General features: G+C 37.1%; 1 protein-coding gene across 5 annotated transcripts in view; it reads right to left on the bottom strand.

The window, feature by feature from the left end:
- LOC133660114 (transcription factor HIVEP3) overlaps positions 1-12,700 on the bottom strand; it is a 142,929-nt gene extending 130,229 nt beyond the window's left edge. For all 5 annotated transcript variants that reach the window (XM_062063262.1, XM_062063260.1, XM_062063258.1 and 2 more), the window contains exon 1: positions 12,439-12,700. The gene's annotated coding sequence lies outside the window, so the exon portion shown is untranslated. The remainder of the gene's footprint in view (positions 1-12,438) is intronic.
- Between the last annotated feature and the right edge of the window lie 13,644 nt (positions 12,701-26,344).

Here is a 26,344-nt window from a genome sequence, read left to right as displayed (position 1 = left end):
TTAATGGTAATGTCAATGAGGGATTTGTAACCCTTGAACAGATGTTTACCTTATCCCAATAAACATCTGTTCAGTATTTTAACATAAAAGTGTTTGATTGTGAGGCATTAAAAGCCACAAAATGCAACGGGTCCATCAGACCCACAAACGCTGGCTGAGTAACAACAATATAAACGTTGCACGAAAAATTTCTCTGCCAGTTTCTGCATCCCACAGGGATTCTTGTTTTTGTGTTTCTGCACCTGCGGTTCCCACACAAGGTTGCAACATTATTTGTCAACACTGTCTGCTCTCATTTTCTTGCACATTTGACCCTCTGATGTTCTGTGTACCTACACTCTGTCCTCCTCCTGTCTAGGCCTGCTGTGTGTGTGTGTGTGTGGGTGCGTGCGTGCGGTACACAGAATATCAATTTCAACACTTCTATTAGCCTTCTAGCTTCTATTAGATGTCCAGTGGACCCGGGCATCTTATACGTATTGGAAATGTGTAGGGGGGGGTGTATGGTGTGTGGTCATTAAATATGTATTCTGATATACGTTCTTCACAGAAAATGAGCCAAAGTCAGTGAGTCTCAGTTTGAAAAATTAATTAATTGTATCATTTTTCTTTTAATAAAAAAATGAAAACGGGTCCCACAGACCCGAACACCACACAAGGATTAATCACTGCTATGTTGAAATTGTAACTATTATTGATACTGTTGTTGATAATATTCATTTTTGTTTCACTACTTTTGGTTTGTTCTGTGTCGTATTTGTGTCTCCTCTCAATTGCTACGTTTATTTCAGTTCTGAGTGTTGCTGGGTCGGGTTTGGTTTTGGAATTGGATTGCATTGTTATATAATTGCCGTGTATTGCTTTGTTGGATTGATTAATTAAAACTTTTTTTTTTTTTTTTTTAAATAAAAAAAACAAAACATTGATTTTTTTTAAATGAGAATCGATTCTGAATCGCACAACGTTGAGAATCGCGATTCGAATTCGAATCGATTTTTTCCCACACCCCTACTTGCTGTAATACTTTCTGCTAGGGATAAGCGATATGGTCTAAAGTTCCATAGGGTTCGGTTCTTGGCCCTGCACTCTTCAGCATCTATATGCCGCCGCTAGGTGACATTATACACAAATACGGTGTTAGCTTTGACTGTAATGCTGATGACACCCAACTTTATATGCCCCTAAAACTGACCAACACGCCAGATTGTAGTCATCTGGAGGCATGTCTTAATGAAATCAAACAATGGATGTGTAGTAACATATTGCATCATTTCCAGTTGTATTATTTGGTCAAAATTGTTATAAATCTACTTGCTAATTTACTATTAATATCTGGTTACTTTCTCTTGTCACATCATTGACTGACTACATTTTTGATCACAATTATAAAAACAACACACAAACAATATCAATTAAATATTTAAATTGTTTTCTTATTTCCTTTTATTACAAACACTATCTCAATGTAAAGTGCTGTAAACAATAACAAAAACAACCAAAAATAAATTGGTGATGAGAAAAAATATTAATCTAATCACTAAAGTATCAACCATATAATATATATATACTTGGTATCGTTACTGTCGGTATTTACATTCAAGAGCTCTACCTTAAAGGGGAACGGCACTTTTTTGGGAATTTTCTTATCATTCACAATCCATGTAGGAGAAGGACACCCATGTTTTTTTCATATGCATTCTAAATAGTAAATAAATGTGATCAAAAGTCTGCTTACAATACATCCTGTGGGAGTTGCTCTATTCTACCTATAAAGCCCTTAAAAAACAACCTAACACCTCCATCGCATCACGATTACTACTCACTGCTGACTTCATGAGAGGCAACAAACATAATAAAACATCACTTACTGTACAATGTCTGCTGTCATTAGATGTCGACTGATAGAATCTTTGTATAGTCCTGTTTAGCTGAAAAATGACTTACAATCCTCGCGAAGAAAAGGGGTGTTGAAACAAGTGTCCTTTTGTGTCGTTTTTGCCATTACAGTATTTTTCAGACTATAAGTCGCTCCGGAGTATACGTCGCACCGGCTGAAAATGCACAATAAAAAAGGAAAATTACATATATACGTCGCACTGGAGTTTAAGTCGCATTTTTGGGGGAAATTAATTTGATAAAATCCAACACCAAGAATAGACATTTGAAAGGCAATTTAAAATAAATAAAGAATAGTGAATAACAGGCTGAATAAGTGTACACCATATGATGCACAAATAACCAACTTATAACGTGCCTGGTATGTTAACGCAACACATCATGGCAAGAGTCATTCAAATAACTATAACATATAGAACATGCTATACGTTTACCAAACAATCTGTCACTCCCAATCGCTAAATCCGATGAAATCTTCCTCCCCGGTGTCGCCTCTGGTATGCGCCGTTTCCTTTCTTTCTGCTGCTCGATTGCCGTTCTCTGCTGCATATTTCACTACGTCCAGCTTGTAATCTGCAGTATATGATTTCCTTTTCCGTGCCATTTTAGTTCAGCCCTTCTCAGTTTTTATAAGTTACCACCAATGTTGATGTGATCCATTTTAATAGCTACGGCAGTAGCATACAGCATATAGCAATTTGCATCTCATGACCCATAATGCACTTCTGCCATGACCCTCCCCCGCCAAATTCTTATTGGTTGACGTGTGAGTGACGATTGCTGATGTGTGTGTGACGATTGCTGCCCTTTGCTTTGTCTCTTACGCGAATGAGATAAATAATATTATTTGATATTTTACGGTAATGTGTTAATAATTTCACACATAAGTCGCTCCGGAGTATATGTCGCACCCACGGCCAAACTATGAAAAAAACAGCGACTTATAATACGAAAAATATGTTATATAAGTTGGCTGTCACAGTGTACCAACTTGTCGGAATACGTCCTCATCCTTCTACTATCCAGGTGAGAGGCATGATTTATGATCTACAATAAACATTTTGTATGCACAATAAATCAACACAAAATCTGTACTTTGGAGCAATGTTCACGGACTCTAGTATTTGGCTTGTTAGTGCCCGTCGCTGGCAAGCAATGATGATCATGGACTTGTGGTTGAGGCAAGAGTGATTTGATATAGGATAATAAAAAACGTTGCATGCATTGTAACATCCATCCATCCATCAATTTTCAACCACTTGTCCCGCTCAGGGTCGCGGGGCATGCTGGAGCCTATCCCAGCTGCACTAATCAGCTGTAATGCATTGTTGCAGCTCGATGATTTTAGAGCACGTCATAAAATGTGCGTTTGCGAGACGAGCAGGTATAGTGTGCGGCTGTGCTCGGAAGGTGGGGCCGCGCTGTAGAGAGCCACCGGGCTGAGAGGCTGAAGACAGAGAGGCAGAGGCGTGAAGACGTGTTCAGGTGTTAAAACGTTGCCTGATTGCGGGTCTGTTGGCGTTGTCACTGATGTCATATTAATACTTTTTTTTACTAATATTTTCGCTATCGACCGGTAGGGTCCCAAAGATCGACTGGTAGATCGCAATCGACGGGGAGGCGACCCCTGCAATAAAACATATCCAATTGTATTTTCAATCCGCACAGTATGTGAAAATACCGTCTAAACCATACTTGCCAACCCTCCCGTTTTTAGCGGGAGACTCCCAGTATTCAGCACCTCTCCCGATAACCTCCCGGCAGAAGTTTTCTCCCGACAAACTCCCGGTATTCCGCCGGAGCTGGAGGCCACGCCCCCTCCAGCTCAATGCGGACCTGAGTGGGGACAGCCTGTTCTCACGTCCGCTTTCCCACAATATAAACAGCTTGCCTGCCCAATGACGTCATAACATCTACGGCTTTTAGAGAGTAGAGTGCACAACTGCGCACACAACAAGGAGACGAAGCAGAAGAACAAGGAAGTTACAGACATGGCGACGCCGTCGACGAGCAAGATGAAGAAATACGCTTGCAAGTTCCAAAACTAATGGAAACAAGAATTTCAGTTCATCCAGGACATTTCGAAGGGGAAGGGGTATGTATGTTGCCTGTACATTATGTAGAACAGACTTCTCCATTGAACACGGTGGCCGAAATGATATACTCATTCATGAACGGAGAAGTTAAACAGGACAATGCTGCCATCTACTGGATAGCCTCCAGAACACTGAAATTCAAGTATTTATTTTATTTATATGTATAATAATTATATATATATATATATAATATATATATATATATATATATATATATATATATATATATATATATATATATATATAGCTAGAATTCACTGAAAGTCAAGTATTTCATACACACATATATATATATATATATATATATATATATATATATATATATATATATATATATATATATATATATATATATATATATATATATATATATATATATATATATATATATATATATATACATATATATATATATATATATATATATATATATATATATATATATATATATATATATATATATATATATATATATATATATATAAAGTTATTGTAAATCATGCCTCTCATCTGGATTAGAGGAGGATTTAGCCATAAATCTAGAAGTTGTTCATCTGTCACACCCGGAGATGGAGACAAACACACAACAACAAAGATAGTGTGAAATATGATTAATTTTTCATCTAAACCGGAAGATATGGACATCCTATCAGTCGTCAACACAGTGAGAGCAGATATTGTACAGAGAGCGATCATTTTATTATGTTTCGTAGTTTGTATTTCTTGCTTAGCACTTAGCAATACTGCTACTTGATGCTATTGTGTTTCACTTAAACTAGATCTGTTTAACACACAGCTTCTAAAACTTGTATCTCACCCTCCTTATATTTATGTTAAGAAATATAAGATTCCGAAACATTTTTTTTTTTTAATTGTTGGCCCTCACAAAGTGTGCATGATTGGCATTGTTGTTGGTGGGGAAGGGATCTGTGGTTCCCACTTCTACTTCACGGATCACGTGACTGGCTTGCTCATTTTCTCTCAAAATGGTTCGGAAATCTCTGTGAGATTTATACTATTCTCATCATATCTATTTACTCCCACGCTTTGTAATTTCAGTGCTATAATTCATATACTTTATATAGCATCAATACAACTTATTTTTCCATTCTACTGATACTTTAATGGTTAGAATGGCTTTGTATCATCGTATGGTGTGGAGTGCAGCATGTTTAGCTTTTCCTTGTCCTAGAGTCTTCCAGTTATAATATTACTTGAAAGAAACTTAGTTTATATTCCACCTTGAAGGTGAGTATTAGGTGACAGCTATTTCACTAGCAAGGACACTACATTCGTTGAGGACGTTGTTCGCTTTTTGCTGTCAAGTTTGCGTGACATAGTCCCAACGTGTCATCAGCATGCATTTTCCCAATACAAAAATAGTATTAAAAGCTCTATAGTCGGCTAAATTTTTAACATTTATACCGTATGTCATTTGTATTTTGCAACTGTACTTTCTGCAGACAACTTGACTAGCAACACTTAGTAACAATTAATTGCAAACTACACAATAATGACAAAACTGATTGGATAATTGAGTCATTAGCCGGGAGTAAAAGAATGTTGGCTTTTTGACAAACCATGCCACACTGATTGTTTGATTTATTAACTCAACACGACTTGACATTTTAATGGTTACTGATTTGTTTCTGTGAAGACATACAGTACATTTTTAGCATTAATTCACTTTGATAAAACTTACTGTATACAGTTAAAGGGACTGTTTGCAACCCAAAGTGTTATAAGTTGTGTTCTTATCTTAAATATTTAACTTTTAACAAGTTCCTAACAACCTCTTTAAGGCCAAGGTTGTTCATACCTTTCATAAGGAACGTGGTTAGATGTTAGATATTCCTCTTTTCAGTTTGAAAATAACTCATATAGCTTTCAACTAAAAAAATAAAATAAAACTTTTGTGGCAGTCACAGTTAAGTTAACATGAACACAGCACACAGCATGAGAGGTGTCCTGGCTGTAGGGATGATGTTCGAAGCCGGCTCTCCCGGTTGTTCGATAAGAAAAGAACGGATTCCATGGACTCAAATCCCTTTTTGAGAACCATTTCCCGTTATCGAGGCCATTATAGTAAAGAAAAAGCGTTGGTTCTTTATTCGAATCCCTGGGAACGAATCCCGTCCCACAGGAAATGCCCTGTGGGACATCACAGGAAATGACGTAGCTCAATCATTAGGCGGCAGATACAGAAAGCATAAAAAATAATGGACCGGAAAAAACGCCTCAAGGCATGGCTTCATTTTACAAAAAAATACGACGAGGAAACGGCAATATGCAACTATTGCCAGGAGGGCTGCAAATCTTTGGGTGTCCCACAATTCGATTCAATATCGATTCTTGGGGTCACGATTCGATTCAAAATCGATTTTATTTTTTTTCAACGCGATTCAAAACGATTCTCTGTTCATTCAATACATAGGATTTCAGCAGGATCTACCCCAGTCTGCTGACATGCAAGCAGAGTAGTAGATTTTTGTAAAAAGCTTTTATAATTGTAAAGGACAATGTTTTATCAACTGATTGCAATAATGTAAATTTGTTTAAACTATTAAATGAACCAAAAATATGACTTATTTTATCTTTGTGAAAATATTGGACGCAGTGTGTTGTCAAGCTTATGAGATGCGATGCAAGTGTAAGCCACTGTGACACTATTGTTCTTTCTTTTTTTTTTTATACATGTCTAATGATAATATCAATGAGGGATTTTTAATCACCGCTATGTTGAAATTGTAAGTAATATTGATACTGTTGTTGATAATGAATAAAAATTAATAAATTAATTTTTTTTTTTTAACTATTTTTTTTAAATGAGAATTGATTCTGAATCGCACAACGTGAGAATCGCGATTCGAATTCGAAACGATTTTTTCCCACACCCCTAATTGCCAGGCTTTGCTCTCATGTAAGCGGAGCAGTACAACAAACATGTTGAAACATGTTCAGGCCGCACATAACCTGAACGTTCAAGAACCGTGTCGTGTCTTCGACACGTGGAGAAGCAGCGACAGAGATGACGAAGCACGCCCCTCTTCCTGTGCTTCAACCTGCAGCCCCAGTTCCAGTCATAGTGCCGGTGAGTAACTAACGTTAACTGTTGCCGGTTAATTTCCATATCTGCTCACTAGTAGCCTTTAGGCTAAAATAAGGTTACCTCTTATGTCAACCAGGACTGCAGAATTGTTTATTGATGACTGTGGCGTTCTTAGTGTCATAGTGTGTGTAGTTAGTATGTTGCAATAGCAGCAGAAGTGCACTTTTTGGAGAGCTGTATTATTTTTAGTTTTTTGCCCAAGGGACTCATTTTATTTAACACTAAATTATTATTTATACACCTATAGTGATCACAGAGACAGGTTGTTTTTGTGTTACTGTATATATTTGTTTTTCTAAAAAATCCCAGTCAATATCTAATTATTTAATTTTATTTTTTTAGGGGGGTAACAACAGTCAATATTTATTTGTTTATTTTATATTATTTTTTTCTTATAAAATAAAAGTGAGCTTTTGTTAAACCAAATATTGTGTGTTTTTTTCCATATACAACAACCTATCTGGATACGATAAGAGAATCGATAAGGAATCGGTTCGATAAGAGGATTCGATAATGGGCTCGAACTCGATAATTTCTTATCAAACATCATCCCTACCTGGCTGGTCCACCAATTATCTTAATTTCCGACCTCCTAACTAGAACCCTCATAACTGGACTGTGACGTCATTCCCAGCTTTGACTTCCAACTTCTGAGGTTAATGGAATGCACCATGACATCCCATAAATAGAGGGATGATCTACAGTCTACAACAGGAACTGAACACATGTGACATCACAAACTACTCGTTTTGCCTTTAGCATTAAAAAGGACTTAAAAATAGAAGATGATAAACATATTTAAACATTTAATGGCTCTTAAAAAGTAAGTGTGAATTTGAAGCTAGGAATGACTTCAGAGGCGATGGTCACATCCACGAAAAATATTCCTGTGCTTGCCTTATCTGAATATTAACAACTTTCAGAAAATATACACTCCTTCTGTAACCTTCAAACATGGTGTATGAAGAGGAAAAATATGATATTGCTAGCAATGCAGAACATATAAATACCCATCTATCCATCCATTTTCTACCGCTTGTCTCTCTCTGAGTCGCGGGGGTGGCTGGAGCCTATCCCAGCTGAATTCGGGCGGAATGTGGGGTACACCCTGGACAAGTCGCCACCTCATCGCAGGGCCAACACAGATAGACAGACAACATTCACACACATATAAACACGTATTAAAAAAAACTGCACTAAAGTAACATAACCATACAGAAACGTCCACCAATACATCGTATATGGCTGAGTAAGTGCAACAAAAAGCAGCCATCTATGGGTGATGACGACTCTTTGACATTCCAAGTAGGAAGTCCGACCTCAAGGGGCTTTCAATTTGAAATTTTAGAATAGAAATTTGGAAATTACTACTTTCCATTACAAATGGATCGCAACACAACAAACCAACTGTACTGCTTGGTGAAAACATGGCTACATTGACTGAAATGACAGCGAGCTTGCACCTTGCAACACCACCTGCTCGGGCTGCTGAAAAAAATCAATCCGAATTCTGATTCTTATTAATCAGATTCTAAAAAGATTCCTAATTTTCAAAAATCTATTTAAAAAATTGCATATACAGTATGTATGAATTGTTTTACGATTCTCGATTCAAAAACGATTTTTTATTTTTTATTTTTTAAATGAAAACAATACACAACAATACCATAATAATGCAATACAATTTCAAAACCAAACCCAATTTTGGAGTTCTGAACTTGTGATTTCTTGCAGTGTTAAGTGGTAATATTTCACATTTGTCCCAATTGACTTTATACCCTGATAAACAGCCATATTCAGTGATGACATTATTGATATAGTGTAGAGAGGAGTTAACATGTGACAGGTAGAGAATCATGTCGTCACAATACATCGATAGCTTATTATACTGAGAGCCAATTTTTATAACATGAATATTATTTTCACTTCTTATTTTTGCAGCTAAGGGTTCAATAACCAAATTAAATAATAATCCAGATGCAGGACATCCCTGTTTTACTCCTCTTTTTAACGAAAAAGGTTCTGAAATATGATTATTGGTTTTGACTGATGCCATGGGCCTTGTATAAAGCATCTTAATCCATTGTATAAAATTATCTCCAAATCCAAATTTACGTAATGTGCAAAACATAAATGACCAGTTTATGCGGTCGAATGCCTTCTCCGCATCAACAGTACATACTGCTGTGGGATAAGGGAGACTTCTAGCATAGTAAATAACATTAAACAATTTCCTTGTATTGTCTGAAGATTGTCGACCTTCCATGAAGCCAGTTTGGTCAGTATGAATTAATTTTCCTGTTACATTTGATAATCGTGTGGCTAAGATTTTTGCCAAGATTCAAAAGGATTCTCTATTCATTCAATACATAGGATTTCAGCAGGATCTACCCCAGTCTGCTGACATGCAAGCAGAGTAGTAGATTTTTGTAAAAAGCTTTTATAATTGTAAAGGACAATGTTTTATCAACTGATTGCAATAATGTAAATTTGTTTTAACTATTAAATGAACCAAAAATATGACTTATTTTATCTTTGTGAAAATATTGGACACAGTGTGTTGTCAAGCTTATGAGATGCGATGCAAGTGTAAGCCACTGTGACACTATTGTTTTAAATGTTTTTATAAATGTCTAATGATAATGTCAATGAGGAATTTTTAATCACTGCTATGTTGAAATTGTAACTAATATTGATACTGTTGTTGATAATATTAATTTTTGTTTCACTACTTTTGGTTTGTTCTGTGTCGTGTTTGTGTCTCCTCTCAATTGCTGTTTATTGCAGTTCTGAGTGTTGCTGGGTCGGGTTTGGTTTTGGAATTGGATTGCATTGTTATGGTATTGCTGTGTATTGTTTTGTTGGATTGATTAATTAAAAAAATTAAATTAAATTAAAAAAAATTATTAAAAACATTTTTTTTTAAATAATTTTTTTAAAAATGAGAATCGATTCTGAATCGCACGTGAGAATCGCGATTCGAATTCGAATCGATTTTTTCCCACATCCCTAATATATATATATATATATATATATATATATATATATATATATATATATATATATATATATATATATATATATATGTATATATATATGTATATATATTTATTTATTTTATTTTTAAATCTAGGAATACATTTTTAAAAAGATGCTTTTAGGCCATCTTTGCACTTACTCACAGCAAGTATACGTCAAACATCAGCAGCCAAGAGGACCTTTTGTAACCTGTTTACAAAAGTTTATTTTGTAATTTGTAAACCAAATTATATATTGCGAGAATCGGCTTGATTTGAGAATCTTGTTGAATAGATTCTGAATCAAATCATATCTTGAGTTTTTGTAAGATTTACATCCCTACCACCTGCAATAATGTGTTAAGGGGAAAAAGCTGAGTCTGGGGATGTAACAATATTAATGATAACTGCGGTAAAACTCTCGACAGTTAGTATTACCGTATCAAATTGAAATTTTCGAGAAACCGTGCTTGATAACCACACTTTGACAATCGTATGGACAAACTAGCATTAGCTTTCTAGCTAGCTTAAATGCGAACAAGAAAAAAAGAGACAAAAGCCTATCTGCATTAAGAAATGTCATACTCTTATCTAAACGTGTATAAACACATTGATGTCTTAACTCCTATAAAATTCAAAATTTATCAGAAAGGCTGTGCTGTCTTAGTACAAAATGGGATATGTACTCGACAGTATCAAGACGACACAGATGGAGATGTCTTCGACAGGAATTAAACTCCAGTGATGTCACATAAACCGGAAGTGAAGCAAAGTGAATACTCAAGTTGCATTCATTAAAAAAAAAAACATTCTAAAATATTGACTAATTATAATTGAAGAAGATAATACTTTGTTAAAATATCTCAGTGTGTATGTGTGTATAAGTACTTTTTGGCGTGTTGGCTGAGTTCTTAAAGTTTACTCCACAGCGTGCTCATCAAAAACATCCCGCTGCCGGCATGGCTACAGTAAACAACCTAAACAGGGCTACTGCGCATGCTCTTTACTACTGTGGCATGCTGGGTAATGGAGTTCTTATGTTACCTGGCTTATAACGTCACTATATATCTGCCTTAAGCCATCTAGAAGGAGTTACTGACAACAACACGTGATCTGATTGGCTATCGCAAATGTCTATCACTGTATGTCCCCGGACGCCCGCATTGCTGAATCTGAAGGCCTCTGGCAGATTTCATACAGCATGGCAACATAAGGGAGCTGAATTCTAATTGGATTAAAACTCTATAACCTAAAAACAACAGCGCTGGAAGGATCATTATATGACATGAAAAGAATATGAACACTTTTAGATATTTAGGGAAAGTGAATACAAATTTTATTTTATATTTAATTATGATAATGATTTCTGGTTATGTTAGGCCAGCAGAGAAGGCCTTGCTAGCCCTGACGGCACACCACTGGTTAATACCCATCATGATTAACTGGGTTAATAAAAGTGCCATTGACTGTTTACAGAACAGTTGTCATTCACTTCAATTTCAGTGAAACTCGCTCAAAAATGAATATCTTTATATGTATACTTTCACCGGAAAATCTATCGAATATCGAGTTTAAGTAAAAATATATCGAGATATACTTTTTCGTCCATATCGCCCAGCCCTAGTTACATATATACTGTACGATATGAAAAAAAGTGTAAGTCACGTCCACATCATCCTTACTACAAGGCAGTGTAGCAGCCCAATGAAGTCTGACTTAACCAGCCATGAAATCAAATCGTAAACATCCAACAACTGTGTTGACCTTTTGACCTGCTCTCAGGAGAGCCCCTTAATTATCCACCTGTTATCCAGACAGATGTTTCTCACAAACATGACCTGATGCGAGTTATTAAGAAAAACCCCTTTGCATGCAATTATACGATATGGTGTAAAATATTTGAGAAGGAGAATAAAGCCACGGTGTGTCAGCTGCTAAGTATGATGTCATCTAATAAAACTGTGCCATGTCTAAGTAGGTGTGCTGGTCTATTACTTTTAACTTGACAATGCTATGTTTTAAAACCAGTTTGCATACAATGTTGCTGACTGCTCAGTGGGCATAATTCGATGCTAAGGGGTCCACTGTAAGTGGTGTCCAGGCTGGGAAGCAGCCAAAAACATCCAAAATAATCGACTACTATGCGGTGCCCATCTTGCCTGTTCTCCTTGTTAGTATATTTATTTATTTCCACACAAGGCAACGAGTCAACTTCACGGCACTGCCCGCATATGGAAACGCCATTCTGTCAGCAAGTTTACACAACACGCTGCCGTACTGACAACGGGGGAAAAAACGTGTGAGGAGCGTTAATATTTACCCGTTCGCTACTGTACGGCAGCTGCAGCCATTTATCCGGTGGCGAATAAGACAGCGGTCCGCATTTCCTGGATTGTGATGGAGGCGGATGGAGCCGCTCGCCGAGCCCGCGGGTCTGGGAGAGCCGAAGGGAGGGGGGTCCGGGGACTTCCCTCCGTGGTGTCAGCGCGGTCAGAAAGCCAACATTCAGCTGACGGCCACAACAAAACAACATGAAGAGGAATACTCTCCGCGGCTCCGCACCACCCCGCACCGCAGGTCCGGTGGGCACCGCCCCCCTCTCAGCCCCTTCCAGTGAGCTGGTCCGGCCCTGCCCACTGTTGAATATTCATGATTAGGATGGTGGCGGGAAGAACACTTCCTGGTAGGGGCGGGCATACAGTACAGTACATGTTGGTGTCGAGCCAATATATACATAGTATGTATATTGAGTATACAAATAAATACTGTATGTATTACATACAGTATTTATTTTTATACTCAATTTCTTTTAGGGTTATTGAATGGATGTGTGACTTGTCATGATTGTAACCAGAATAAAACAGGACTGAGATTTGAGGTAGACAAAATAATAAACATATTTATTATTAATTCACCAATACAAACCCTTTATTTATTAAATCACAAATATTGAAATTCAACGATTTGGTGCATTTGCAAACAGCTAAAATTATGTTCAAAGCAAACTATAAGCTGCTACCCAAGAATGTACAACAATTCTTCTCAACAAAAGGCAAATTCCCTGACATAATGAAAATTGCAAAAGTCGTACCAATTTATGAGAATGGAGACGTACACCAGTTTACTAACTACAGACCAGTTTCATTACTTCCACAATTCTCCAAAATCATGGAAAAATTATTCAATAGTCGATTAGATTTATTTATTAACAAAAGTAGGACGCTCGTGGAGAACCAATATGGATTTCGAGCAAATATCTCAACATCAATAGCATTAATCAAAATAACAGAGGAAATTACCAATGCAATAGATGGTAAAGAATGTGCGGCAGCAGTATTCATGGACTTAACAAAAGCATTTGACACAATTAATCATGATATTTTAATACAAAAATTAGAACGATATGGCATCAGAGGTTTGGTCTTGAACTGGGTAAGAAGCTATCTAACCAACAGGAAGCAATATGTGAAGATGGGTGAAAATATGTCAACCCGGCTAGACATATCCTGTGGTGTACCGCAGGGATCAATACTGGGACCAAGATTGTTTGATCTTTATATAAACGACATTTGTAAAGTTACAAAGGACTTAAAGTTAGTTTTATTTGCAGACGATACAACTGCTTTTTGTTCAGGAGAGAACACACAGAAGATAATACAAATAATAACAGAAGAAATTAACAAATTAAAAAGATGGTTTGACAAAAACAGACTATCTTTGAATATCAGTAAAACTAAAATAATGCTATTTGGTAATAGTAGAAAAGAGCATCATACACAAATACAAATAGACGGAGTAGAAATCGAAAGGGTAAAAGAAACCAGATTTTTGGGAGTATTAATGGATGATCAAATGAACTGGAAATCTCATATACAAAACATACAACATAAGGTGGCAAAAAACATTTCAATAATGAATAAAACAAAACACGTCCTGGGCCAAAAATCACTTAATATTCTCTACTGCTCGCTAGTGTTACCATATCTGATTCATTGTGAAGAAATATGGGGAAATAACTACAAATGTGCGCTACATTCGCTAACCGTGTTACAAAAAAGATCAGTTAGAATAATACATAATGTTGGATATAGAGAACATACAAACCCTTTATTTATTAAGTCAAAAATATTAAAGTTCGGTGATTTGGTAAAATTGCAAACAGCTAAAATGATGTACAAAGCAATCTATAACCTGCTACCAAAGAATGTACAACAATTCTTCTCAACTAAAGAGGAGGAATATAACCTTAGAGGAAAAAATAATTTAAAACATTTATATGCATGTACAACACTTAAAACTTTTAGCATATCAGTATGTGGAATCAAATTATGGAATGGATTAAGTAAAGAAGTTAAAAATTGTACTGATATGATCCAGTTTAAGAGGTTGTTCAAAATAATAGTGCTTACAAAGTACAAAGAAGAAGAATTATGAGAAATACTTCCAACCTTATTGAAAATAAGATATTCTTCATCTCAGTATGTTAATAATGACTGAATTAATTAATTACATATCATAAAACTGTTGTATATACTAATTCATAGATGTTATTTTATTATATAAAAAGGTCAGTAAATGATTCTATATAATTGTAAACGCTTTGAAGTGGGAAAGGGGTAGGATTAAATAAGCTTTGCTTCTTCCTACTCCTTTTCGGGCATAATGTAAAATGAAATGATATGAAATTGTGTGATGTATTTCGATGTAAGTGTCTTCATGTTCGAAATAAACTAAAGAAAGAAGAAAGAAAGAAAGAAAGAAAGAAAGAGGAGAAATATAACCTTAGAGGAATATCTAATTTAAAACATTTGTATGCTCGTACAACACTTAAAACCTTTGGCATATCTGTATGTGGAATTAAATTATGGAATGGATTAACCAAATAAATTAAACAAAGCATCAATATGATTCAGTTTAAGAGACTGTTCAAACTAAAAGTGTTCACAAGGTACAAAGAACAAAAATTATGATGAACTTCTTTAACCCTTTTTCTTTTCTTTTCTTTTTTTTATTGGGACAAAGATTATTTATGTGTTTAATATAAGTTTGCTTGTTTGCTTATTATTTATTTAATTGTTTATTTGTTCACTGTTCTGTTACAGAGAACAAGGAAATTGGATACAATTGCTATGGTATGAAAAGGGGTAGGATTAAATAAGCTCTGCTTCTTCCTACTCCTTTTCGGACGTGCTGTAATGAAACAACTGTGTGACGAATTACACTGTATCGTATGCATGTTCGAAATAAACTGAAACTGAACTGAACTGAACTGAAAATATGCAAACAAGACAATGCAAAGTACTCATATTAAAAATAAAATATACATTTATTCTGTTACATGCAGTTTTTGAACAAAACAATCAATCGTGCAAAATAGGTCAATCAAGGGAACTACAGTGGTATCGACATTTACAATAATAATGAATCTATAACAGAGCTCTTAACTCAAAACACTTGTGTCTCGAATCAAAGTGAAATGATTGAAATCAATTTAATTAGTGCCTGGCATGTAACACACATTTTAAAAAGAAAAACACACTTCTAGGTCATTAGTATTGTACAAAAACAATACAATATCATATACTACTAACATATAAATTATTAACCGTATCCACTCGGCATTCGTTGCACCGGTCACCCAGGGGGGTGCGATCCCTTCCAAGATTACTCGTTGTCCCATTGGGTTGAGTTTTTTCTAGCCCTGATGTGGGATCAGAGCCGAGGATGTGTTGTGGTTTGTGCAGCCCTTTGGGGCATTTGTGATTAAGGGCTATATAAATAAACTTTGATTGATAAATTGATTGATACAGTAATTTTATGAAGTGACATTAATGTACATCATTTATCTTGGAGGACTTCTATGGTATCTCCTTCCAGCTGCTTGTCTGTCAAACACACCTTCAGCAGTATTTTCATATTTTAATGAATACATTTCCGCCGTTTAGTTATCATTTTAACCTTCTTAGTTCACGTTATTTACCCATTCTGCTTCAGTGTGGTGCAGATCAATTCATTTCAATACATATCGTCCACTTCTTCTTCTCAGCACTGTCCTTCACACTCCTTCCCATGGTTGGAAAAACAAACGTATGTACATCTCTTGCTATAAGCTAATGCTATTGAGTAAGACCAGATGTTTTGGTTGGATTGTACAGGGTTCATTGTGACATTTGCGACGCCAACTACAGTTTTGATTGATTGATTGAAACTTTTATTAGTAGATTGCACAATACAGTACATATTCCGTACAATTGACCACTAAATGGTAACACCCGAATAAGTTTTTCAACTTGTTTAAGTCGGGGTCCACGTTAATCAATTCATGGTAATAGTGGGGATGCTTGTTACTCAAATTGTTGCTTGTAATAGCAGAACAATTAGCCAAGGACAGTTCTTACCTTAAAACACTCTTGAGTTAAGGTACCACTGTACTGTACTGTACTGTACTGTACTGGCTTTTATTCCAATACTTTCACATGTTGCCCCCAAATCCCTTCTATGTCTAAGGACTTTGTAACAAAATAACAATATATGGAAACAATTACAGCAATGCAACAATATGAACAACACAAAAAACACACACGGATATTTGTAAGATTAACAGTAGAGCAGAGGCCTTCAACTGTTGTTCTTTATATTTATTTATTTATTGTTATTCCCCAGCATCTTTTCCACAAATTTAAATGTATTTAAATACACATTAAGAATGATCCAACACACTAAAGTGTAATTTATAAATGGTAATGGTGTGGCCACCCAACTCAAAAAATTATATTTGTATTCACGTATGCATCTAAAATAGTTGCCAGCTAATTATTAGCGGTGCTATACTGTATCTGTGGAGGGGGCGTGGCCTGCGGGCCTGCCGCGGAGCGGGGTGTGCCATTGCCGGCTTTGAAACACAGCTGACAGGTGATTAGATTGCCCAGCTGGGGCTTGTTATCTAATCACCTGTCGCCTCTATTAGCAGCAGCCGGCCAGAGACACGTTGTTGGGAGTTTGAGTTACTGGTGAACAGACGCATGGACACACACACACTGGACAGACACACTAGAGAGACTGGAAAGTCGCAGAGCAGGGTGCTGTTGCTGTGTGTGAGCGAAATAAAACAATTGTCAAACCTGACTACTGGGCTTACAAGAGGATCTGTCATGATCAGGGGAACCCACGGGAGGGCAACTTCCACAGTATCATTTCAATATCTCAGTACCTTTCTGATCAGTTTTATATAAAACACAATTGTATCAGTTATTGGACTGAATTTTTTTATACTTTGTCTTTGGTAATTGGCGAAAAGATCATACCGAATCCTCTAAGTGGAATATTTGGGGTAACACTTCAGTCATCTAGCTTGAGCAAATCCAAAAATAATTTTGTGGCATTCACGGCTCAGTTCGCTAGAAAACTCATTGTGTTAAATTGGAAGGCAACAGCACCTCCTTACCACACCCGCTGGATTAGAGATGTTCTTTATTTTCTCAAACTGGAGAAAAGTAGGTTGACATTGAACGGTTGTTCTGTGAAGTTTCAGTAAGTATGAGGTGGTTTTCCAAAATATGCAAAAGAGACTGATCTCAAATTTAACCCCAATTGAAAAGTAATTGAAAGGTAGATACTTGATGAGCCTTTTGTCTGCTTTTGTGTGTTGCTGCACCATTTTGGGGACATTCTGGAGTGCAGTTGTCTGTGGCTTCATGTCAATATTTGCCTGTACTTATTTGTATGTTTTTTTTCCTTAGTTTATTATTTTAATTTTAATATATATATATTTTTTGTGACTTACTTGTTTGTGGCAGAGAAAAAAGAACATTTGACATGTGTTTAATTGTATTTCTGGACTGTGTATGTCAAAAATCCAATAAACAAATGTATACAGGATGTATAGGGGGTCCCTGCCCCATCTAGCCATCAGTTTGGAGGTCCTACTGAAGACTTGAAAAAAAGTTGAGGACCCCAGTAGGAGAGAATTGAAAAGTATTGATCTCATCACATTAATATCAATCTGATACAGATATTAATCTTGGTATTGATTATCCTGAATAATGCTGTGCAGTTAATTCCTATTATAAGCAGGTTTTTTTCCTGAAAGGTTCTATACATCTGATACACAGAAATTAATCAAAAATCATATTTGAGATGTCGAGCAGACACAGCAACATAACAGTTTATTCTCTTTTTGGCCCTTAGTGGCACGCAATTTGCAACTGCCTCATTGGCCCATTTTTAAAAAGTTGTGCATGCTACAGCCACACCCTTTTGATTTCACAGGGTGGGCAATACTGCAGATACACATACAGCAATATCAAAAATGTACCATGACAAATGTGTAACAGATATTAGTGTAAAAAAAACAAACAGAAGAGATGTGAAAGATATTCATTGATTGATTGAAACTTTTATTTAGTAGATTGCACAGTATAGTACATATTCCGTACATTTGACCACTAAATATGTATGTATATATACATATATGTATATCAGTGACGTGCAGTGAGGTTCATGGCTGGTGAGGCACTGACTTCATTACAGTCAGATTTAAAAACACATGAACCCTAAAGAGTATCTTATTCCCAATTTGATTGGCAGCAGTTAACGGGTTATGTTTAAAAGCTCATACCAGCATTCTTCCCTGCTTGGCACTCAGCATCAAGGGTTGGAATTGTGGGTTAAATCACCAAAAATTATTCTCGGGCGCGGCGCCGCTGCTGCCCACTGCTCCCCTCACCTCCCAGGGGGTGAACAAGGGTTGGGTCAAATGCAGAGGACAAATTTCATTACACCTAGTGTGTGTGTGACAATCTTTGGTACTTTAACTTAACTTTAACTTTACACATACAAACTGTAGCACACAAAAAAGCACATTTAATAAACACATTTTTATTATGGTCTTACCTTTACTTATAAATGAAGTCCATGCGCCGCTGTTGTGCTGGATCAATGCACCCCCGCCGTAGAATGCACCCCCTGACGGGAGTGTTATATTAACTAAAGCCCACACTTAAACTTTCAACGTGCAAGATTGAATCTATTTAAAAAAGTTATTTAATAAGAAGCCAAAAAGTGCAAAAACAATAATGTTCGTGTTGGAGGAGTTGTGAATGAATGAAATATGAAATCGGTGCTGCAGTCTGCAGGTGTACCTAATGTTGTGGCCCTGCAATCATTCACAACTCCTCTAACACGAACATTATTGTTTTTGCACTTTTTGGCTTCTTATTAAATAACTTTTTTAAATAGATTAAATCTTGCACGTGGAAAGTTTAAGTGTGGGCTTTAGTTGATATAACACTCCCGTCAGGGGGTGCATTCTCTACCACCAGGAGGCGGGATTACTGTGAGCCTCAGCCAGTGCGTCTTCGCAGCAGTTTTATGATTGCTCAGCACAAGAAATACTTACACACATACAGTTGTTGACAACATACACTGTACATTATATACCTCAGCTAACTAAACTATGGAAATGTATAATATAGTTCATATAGCAATACGGTCTCACTGCACAGCAGGCCAGCAGTTAGCCGAGTCTGCAATCCATGTTGAGGCACAACTGAGTGACGTGCCTCAACATGGATTGCGGACTCGGCTGTAGTTACTGACAGTGGGTTTCTGAAGTGTTCCTTAACCCATGTGGTGATATCCTTTCCACACTGATGTCGCTTGTTGATGCAGTACAGCCTGAGGGATCGAAGGTCACGGGCTTAACTGCTTACGTGCAGTGATTTCTCCAGATTCTCTGAACCCTTTGATGATGTTACGGACCGTAGACGGTGAAATCCCTAAATTTCTTGCAATAGCTGGTTGAGAAAGGTTTTTCTTAAACTGTTCAACAATTTGCTCACGCATTTGTTGACAAAGTGGTGACCCTCGCCCCATTCTTGTTTGTGAATGACTGAGCATTTCATGGAATCTACATTTATACCCAATCATGGCACCCACCTGTTCCCAATTTGCCTGTTCACCTGTGGGATGTTCCAAATAAGTGTTTGATGAGCATTCCTCAACTTTGTCAGTATTTATTGCCACCTTTCCCAACTTCTTTGTCACATGTTGCTGGCATCAAATTCTAAAGTTAATGATTATTTGCAAAAAAAAAAACCTTTATCAGTTTGAACATCAAATATGTTGTCATTGTAGCATATTCAACTGAATATGGGTTAAAAATGATTTGCAAATCATTGTATTCCGTTTATATTTACGTCTAACACAATTTCCCAACTCATATGGAAACGGGGTTTGTAGTATAAAATGCATGATAAAAAATCATTTTGGTTTGGAGCCCCCATGTCAGATTTTGGAGAACTGCACCTGCCAGCGTTACCTCAGATGACCCCCTGCAAATATTGAAACTGATTGGAGTGGGTTACATTGTTAGTTGTTTTTTTACACCATTTTAACAATATTAGCATACATATATAGCTCTATACATGTGCATAGTGTTTACCGTCATGGCATGATGCTACAGTGTATATGATATTTAATAAAACATCCACACGCCTGCTGCAGAAGGAGAACCACATTTAGTCCTGTCTCATATGATCAGCGACGCCTGTGCATCTGCTGTCTCTTTGTTTCCAGCGCCACAGTGAAAAGAAAAAAAAAAGGGAAAGGAAAAGTGTGTGGGGCTAGAAAAATAAGACGCGTGGGAGGAAGTGAGAGACAAGAGGCGGCGATGGGAGGCATGCAGGAAGACGCAGCGGCGTGAGCGTTCCTTGCTGCTACAGTATGACTCTGACAGGCTTATGTAACCAGACTGGCCTGGCATTTGGCTCACAGCAGACGCCGGCTGCACTGATGGTTATATAACTGCATCAGCTGCGCCGCCGAGCAGGGGACGGCTGGGAGGGGTTAGCATGCATACTCGAGAGTGCTGCAGTCAGGGATGGTCGACTGTCAGTGTTGAAAAATGAAAAACACCCTTTGAGTTGGGGAAGTTCTTTAGGTTAGCCATGCTGAGTGGATTCACCTGACGCCGACCAGCTGCTGGTTACCCATCGTAAGATGCTGTGCATTAATGCATGCACTACACCTTGGATACGCCAAAACTATCCTGACAAAAATTCGCCTAATTCGGCCTGGGAATGACACCACCGAGTTCACAAAACGTATGAGGCAATCATTTTTGCAGCAAATTCCCAACAAGACTAGAGTGCTGCTGTTGTAAAGAGGAAGTTGGACCACTGTAAACACATTGGCAGATCCTTGCATTGACATTTTAACCTTGCTAGCAAACATAGAACACTGGGATCCAAACTTGTGATCTGCATAACCGAGGTGTTCCTCAAGGCACCCCTTTAGGTCCTCACATTTTTGAACTTACATTTCCTTTTCGTGATCGGATTTATGTAACTAAGATGTTGCTGTAACTTGCTTACTTCAGATGCAGTCAGTAGTCATTTGTTCAACTTCTTTAGTTCTACTAATGCTGTTCCTCAAGGTTCCGTTTTAGAGTCTCTCTTTTTCATTATTTCGGCTATCAAACTAATGGCCCCTGAGTTCAGTTAAAACTTGGAAGACAAACAGCAAATCCCTATAAAGACTAGTGTTCTGTTGTAAAGAGGAACTTGGACCACTGTAAACACATTGGCAGATCCTTGCATTGACATTTCAACTTGACTAGGAAACATAAGACACTGGGATCTAAATGTGTAATTTACATAACTAAGGTGTTCCTCAAGGCACCCCTTAAATCCTCTTTTTTTTGGCATTACAATTTTTTTTCATAATAGGATTTATTAGGTTTTGCTGTAACTCGTTTACTTCAGATGCAGTCATTAGTTTGATGTATTTAGTTACACTAGTGGTGTTCCTCAAGGTTCTATGTTCGGTCCTCTCTTTTTCTTTTTCCATCATTTGGAAAAAAGTGGAAAAAGTTCAAGTGGTGGCACCCGAGTTCAGTTTGAAATGTGTGGGAAACTCACATTTTTTTGGCAGATTCTTAGATTTTTGGTTTGATTTTTTGCAGAAGTTCCTTAAAATCAGCAGAGCGCTCCTGTAACTCTGATAAAATAAATACACCGAAATCAAACCTATACCGTAGTGGACACTGGCTTTTCGGAATTTACAAAATAAGAATAATAGTGAAGGGACAAGTCCAGCCTCCTGGACCTTAGCTTTTCATTAATGTGGCCCCCAAAACCATTTAGTTGAATATTCCTAGCCTAAAGCCTGCAGGGTGTCATCAAGGCCCCAAATAAGGGACCTTGCTAACATGTAGCATACAATTTAAATGCCATGGAGTCTACTTTTAATACTTTATATACGGTCAAACGTGAAGCTAGGGATTGCCCAACAATACCTCATCTCAAGTCAGAACCGCAGCCTTGCATGACATTTCCAAACTAATGCGGCATGACGAGTGAAGATTAAGGTCAGGGATAACGCTACAAGTGGTAAAACGCCAACCATACAGTAGACGCAAGACGACCAAAACCCAGGATACCTAACCAAGCATGACTGCAGGGCTACACTAAGCAGTTCATAATCGGCCGCCTCTTGATCTCCTACCACAGTGACAAATTGCATCAGATGATAACAGAGGAAATGAAGGTGGGGTTTATGACAGCTGAGGCAATAGCCAGAAGAAAATGACTTCAATCTTTCCTGGGAGAATAACTAAACCCACATTTGTAGATGTGGCGGTAACAGTGGAAATAAAAGTCCAATTTACGACGCTGAGCTAATCTGTCCACGAATGCCGTTGGCTGTGTGCTGAGCTTACATTTTGAAACAGTGCAAAGAATCACATGAAACTCTTGAATCGATTACACAAAGAGAGAGAAAAAATGAAGTGTGGAGTTTTTTATGACAACAACAACACTCAGACAGAAGCTATAATTGGATTTGAATGTGTTTGTATTTAAAACGGATGTCCCTGCTTTTGTTAAGTTTATTTATGTTTGTGCATGAAGACTTGCACAATACTCTGACCCATGGAACCACGTGCCTTGCCAGTGTGAAACACTAAAAATACAAACTACTAATGTGCCTTGTGCCTGGGAGTCCACTGCAGGGACACTTACCAGTAGTACTGGGAACAGACGTGCACTAGGATGCACTTTACCTTCATGCTTACTCTGATAGTTTTCAACATTTGGCACTATTTACTTTTGCATACTCTCACATTTCGTTTCTAGGGACACTTTTACAGAAACACAACTTCAATATAGTTTACAGTCGTCAGTGCTCAGATTATAGTATAATTGTACCATCACCATTATTGTCAAAAGGGCTGACTTGTGAATTTAATTTGGGAACTTCTCCCAAATTCCAATTCAGTGCAATTAATTCAAAAAGACATTGCAAACAGGAAGTGCAATTGCAATTGGAATGAAGGGAGAATAATTGAAAATCCATATACATTCCAATTGATCATTTTGGTGCATTTAAGAATCCTGCTGTACGATATATTCCATGCATGACTGTTTTACGTATTTCATAGAAGTGTTATCTATCCTCACATACACATTTTCATTAACAACTAAAAATAAAAGCATTTTCTATAAAACAGGTACACTAATCCCTCACTAATTGCTGTAAATTGGTTCTGGGCCTAAATTTGAATTTCCACAAATAGGGATTATTCATTATTTATTAATTATAAATTGTATATTCTTTATAGCCAGAGCATAAAAAACAGTTTACTACCTTTTAAATACTGTTTTTAACCTTATGAGGAACCGCTAGACATGAAATAAAACCCCCAGTGTCACCTTTACACTCTTTTAATCCAATATAATAACGCTTCCTGAGGCTGAGCCAATCAGTGGCCACGATACTGAGCAGCGCGCTCTGGCTGTATTGGTCTCTTCCAGTGGCCAATACTAAGGATATGCTGATCATACCAATACCGATACCAATCACATGTATTAACTGTACATTTTTCAGTTGATTTATGGTGAGTGCTTTTGACGGTTTAACAATATCAACACAATATTTACACTAGTTCTTTATTCTCTTTCTCTGTGTGTAATTATGTTCAGCCTCGTCCTCCAGTGATCATTTTTAAAACACAGAGAAATTCAGTTTATTTGCCGTAACGGAGATGATTATTATTCATTTAGAGTAGCGGCTCCACACTGTGTATGGAGACACATAATTAGCGGCAAGCTGCTTGCCAGCCGGGGGACTGAAAGTAAATACAGGGTCAGCGAGAGGCAATAAATTAATCAGCAATGGCGATCGTGTAAATTTTTCCCGAAATTCGGCCAATATTGATTGATGGCCATTTGATCGGCACATCGCTAGCCAAAGCTATTGTAGTATTTATATTTTTGGTTTGCTCAGCCATTGATTAGGGATCCACTTCTTACAACATCCCAGGATTCTATTCCGATTCTTGTAGTGAAGATTCCATTCAGAATAGGGTTTCGATTTAACACGATTCTTAATTCCAACAGAGTCTCACATTATATTATCAGTTTGAAAATGATAACAAAAACTTTTCGTTACAGGTTACAGCAGGGGTGTCAAACTAATTTAAGATCGGGGGCCACACGGAGAAAAATCTACTCCCAAGTGGGACAGACTGGTAAAATCACGGCACAAGAACTTAAAAATAAAGACAACTTCAGATTGTTTTCTTTGTTTAAAAATAAAACAAGCACATCCTGAAAATGTACAAATCATAATGTTGTTGGGTTTTTTTTACACTTACATGTTGCAGTTAATAGTATTATATCTTTGTCGTTATTTATACTTTCTGAATAAATTATGTGTTAATGTTGATCAGTCAGCTCATTGGCGTTAATTTTCAATCTATCAAGATAAAAAAAATAATATCAAAATCAAATTACACTATGTTATTTATGTAGTTTGTTCATTTTCCTTGACTGGTGCACCAACATCATGTGGTTTATTTAATTTTTTTTACATATGTAGCATAATCTGCAAAGATACAAAGAATTGCTATTGCGACATCTAGTGGACAAATTTAGAACAGCAGTTTCTTTCATTCAAAAATTCCGGCTCATTTTTATACTGATCAAACTCATCCCACAGGCCGGATAAAACCGTACGTTTGACCCTCCTCTTGGCTACTGACATATTCACAGCCCTTTTTTTTACAATATTGTCCCTTGACAAAATCTAATTTAACATATGTACTAGCATCATCTCTTTATCTCCAGCTATACAGAAACAACAGAGCTCCACTATCTGCTATCCCTACCGCTACCATTGTACATAGTACAGTATTCACATTCAGAACCTGCAAGTATTAGGCTGGGCGGCGTTGAGGGTTTCTGGAAGTCAGTAGTACAGAACGTACAGTAGTGTGTCATGTGCAGCTCCGGAGACTGCCAAGTGGAGTGGGCCACTAGTATGGCAGCCAGAAGCAACAGGAACCTCCCCTCCCGGCCATGCAAAACGGAAATAACATAGCAGAGGCTGTAAGAAGTGCCTCTGTAACAAAGCAAAAAACGCCTTAGTCATTTTGCGTTGATTCATACCGTAGGTACAATAACGGGTTAACATGGTCACAAACGTATTAATTCATTCATAAATAAACGCATACTTAAAGGGTTTTACAATGTGAGGGCTTTTTGTAAAGATGCTATTTAAAATCAAGTGGTTATGTCATCACGATAATGAAAAGTCATAACCACATGATTTTCTTGGGAGTATCAGCATGTCACCAGCAAAACATCAGCCCTGAACTTTGTACCACATGATCTCACTGTGCTAAGAACCTACAGTGACGCCACCTTGACGCCATAGATAAGGGGATGTGGAGTACAGTCAGCAGCACCCATTGGTGAATCACTGGTAGCGCTGGATGTAAACAAACAACCATCTTGTGTTGTAACTCATGATCTGTCTTACCAGCAACCTGAGCGGTAACTGTCAAGAACATTTGTCTTTACGCCTTGGATTCCTAATTCAGCAGAATTGTACATTATGAGAATATTTTTCTAATAGTTTTGCCTTAACTCATCAAGCAGCCATTTGTACCCGATTTAATTTAGGCATCCAACAGGGTTGCGTTCTTGGAACCACACGGTTCAATCAACACCTGTATGTATTGAGTGTTGGGTCCTAATGTGTGTGCTCTGGTAAAGACAAAAAAACAAGGATTTAATTACTTTCTTTGAGGGACTTTGCACTTAATTGGTACCAATTACTCATTGTAACTCTCACAAAATAAACAAAATTGTCTTTTTTTAAACTCTGAATCTGATAAAAACACATATTGAACCACTTTAAAATGTGCTATTGCCCACCTCAGGCAA

Source organism: Entelurus aequoreus, linkage group LG11 (genome assembly GCF_033978785.1).
Source record: "Entelurus aequoreus isolate RoL-2023_Sb linkage group LG11, RoL_Eaeq_v1.1, whole genome shotgun sequence".
NCBI classification, from domain to species: domain Eukaryota; kingdom Metazoa; phylum Chordata; class Actinopteri; order Syngnathiformes; family Syngnathidae; genus Entelurus; species Entelurus aequoreus.
Note: the sequence above shows the minus strand (reverse complement) of the source record. Positions and strands in the feature narration are given on the sequence as shown.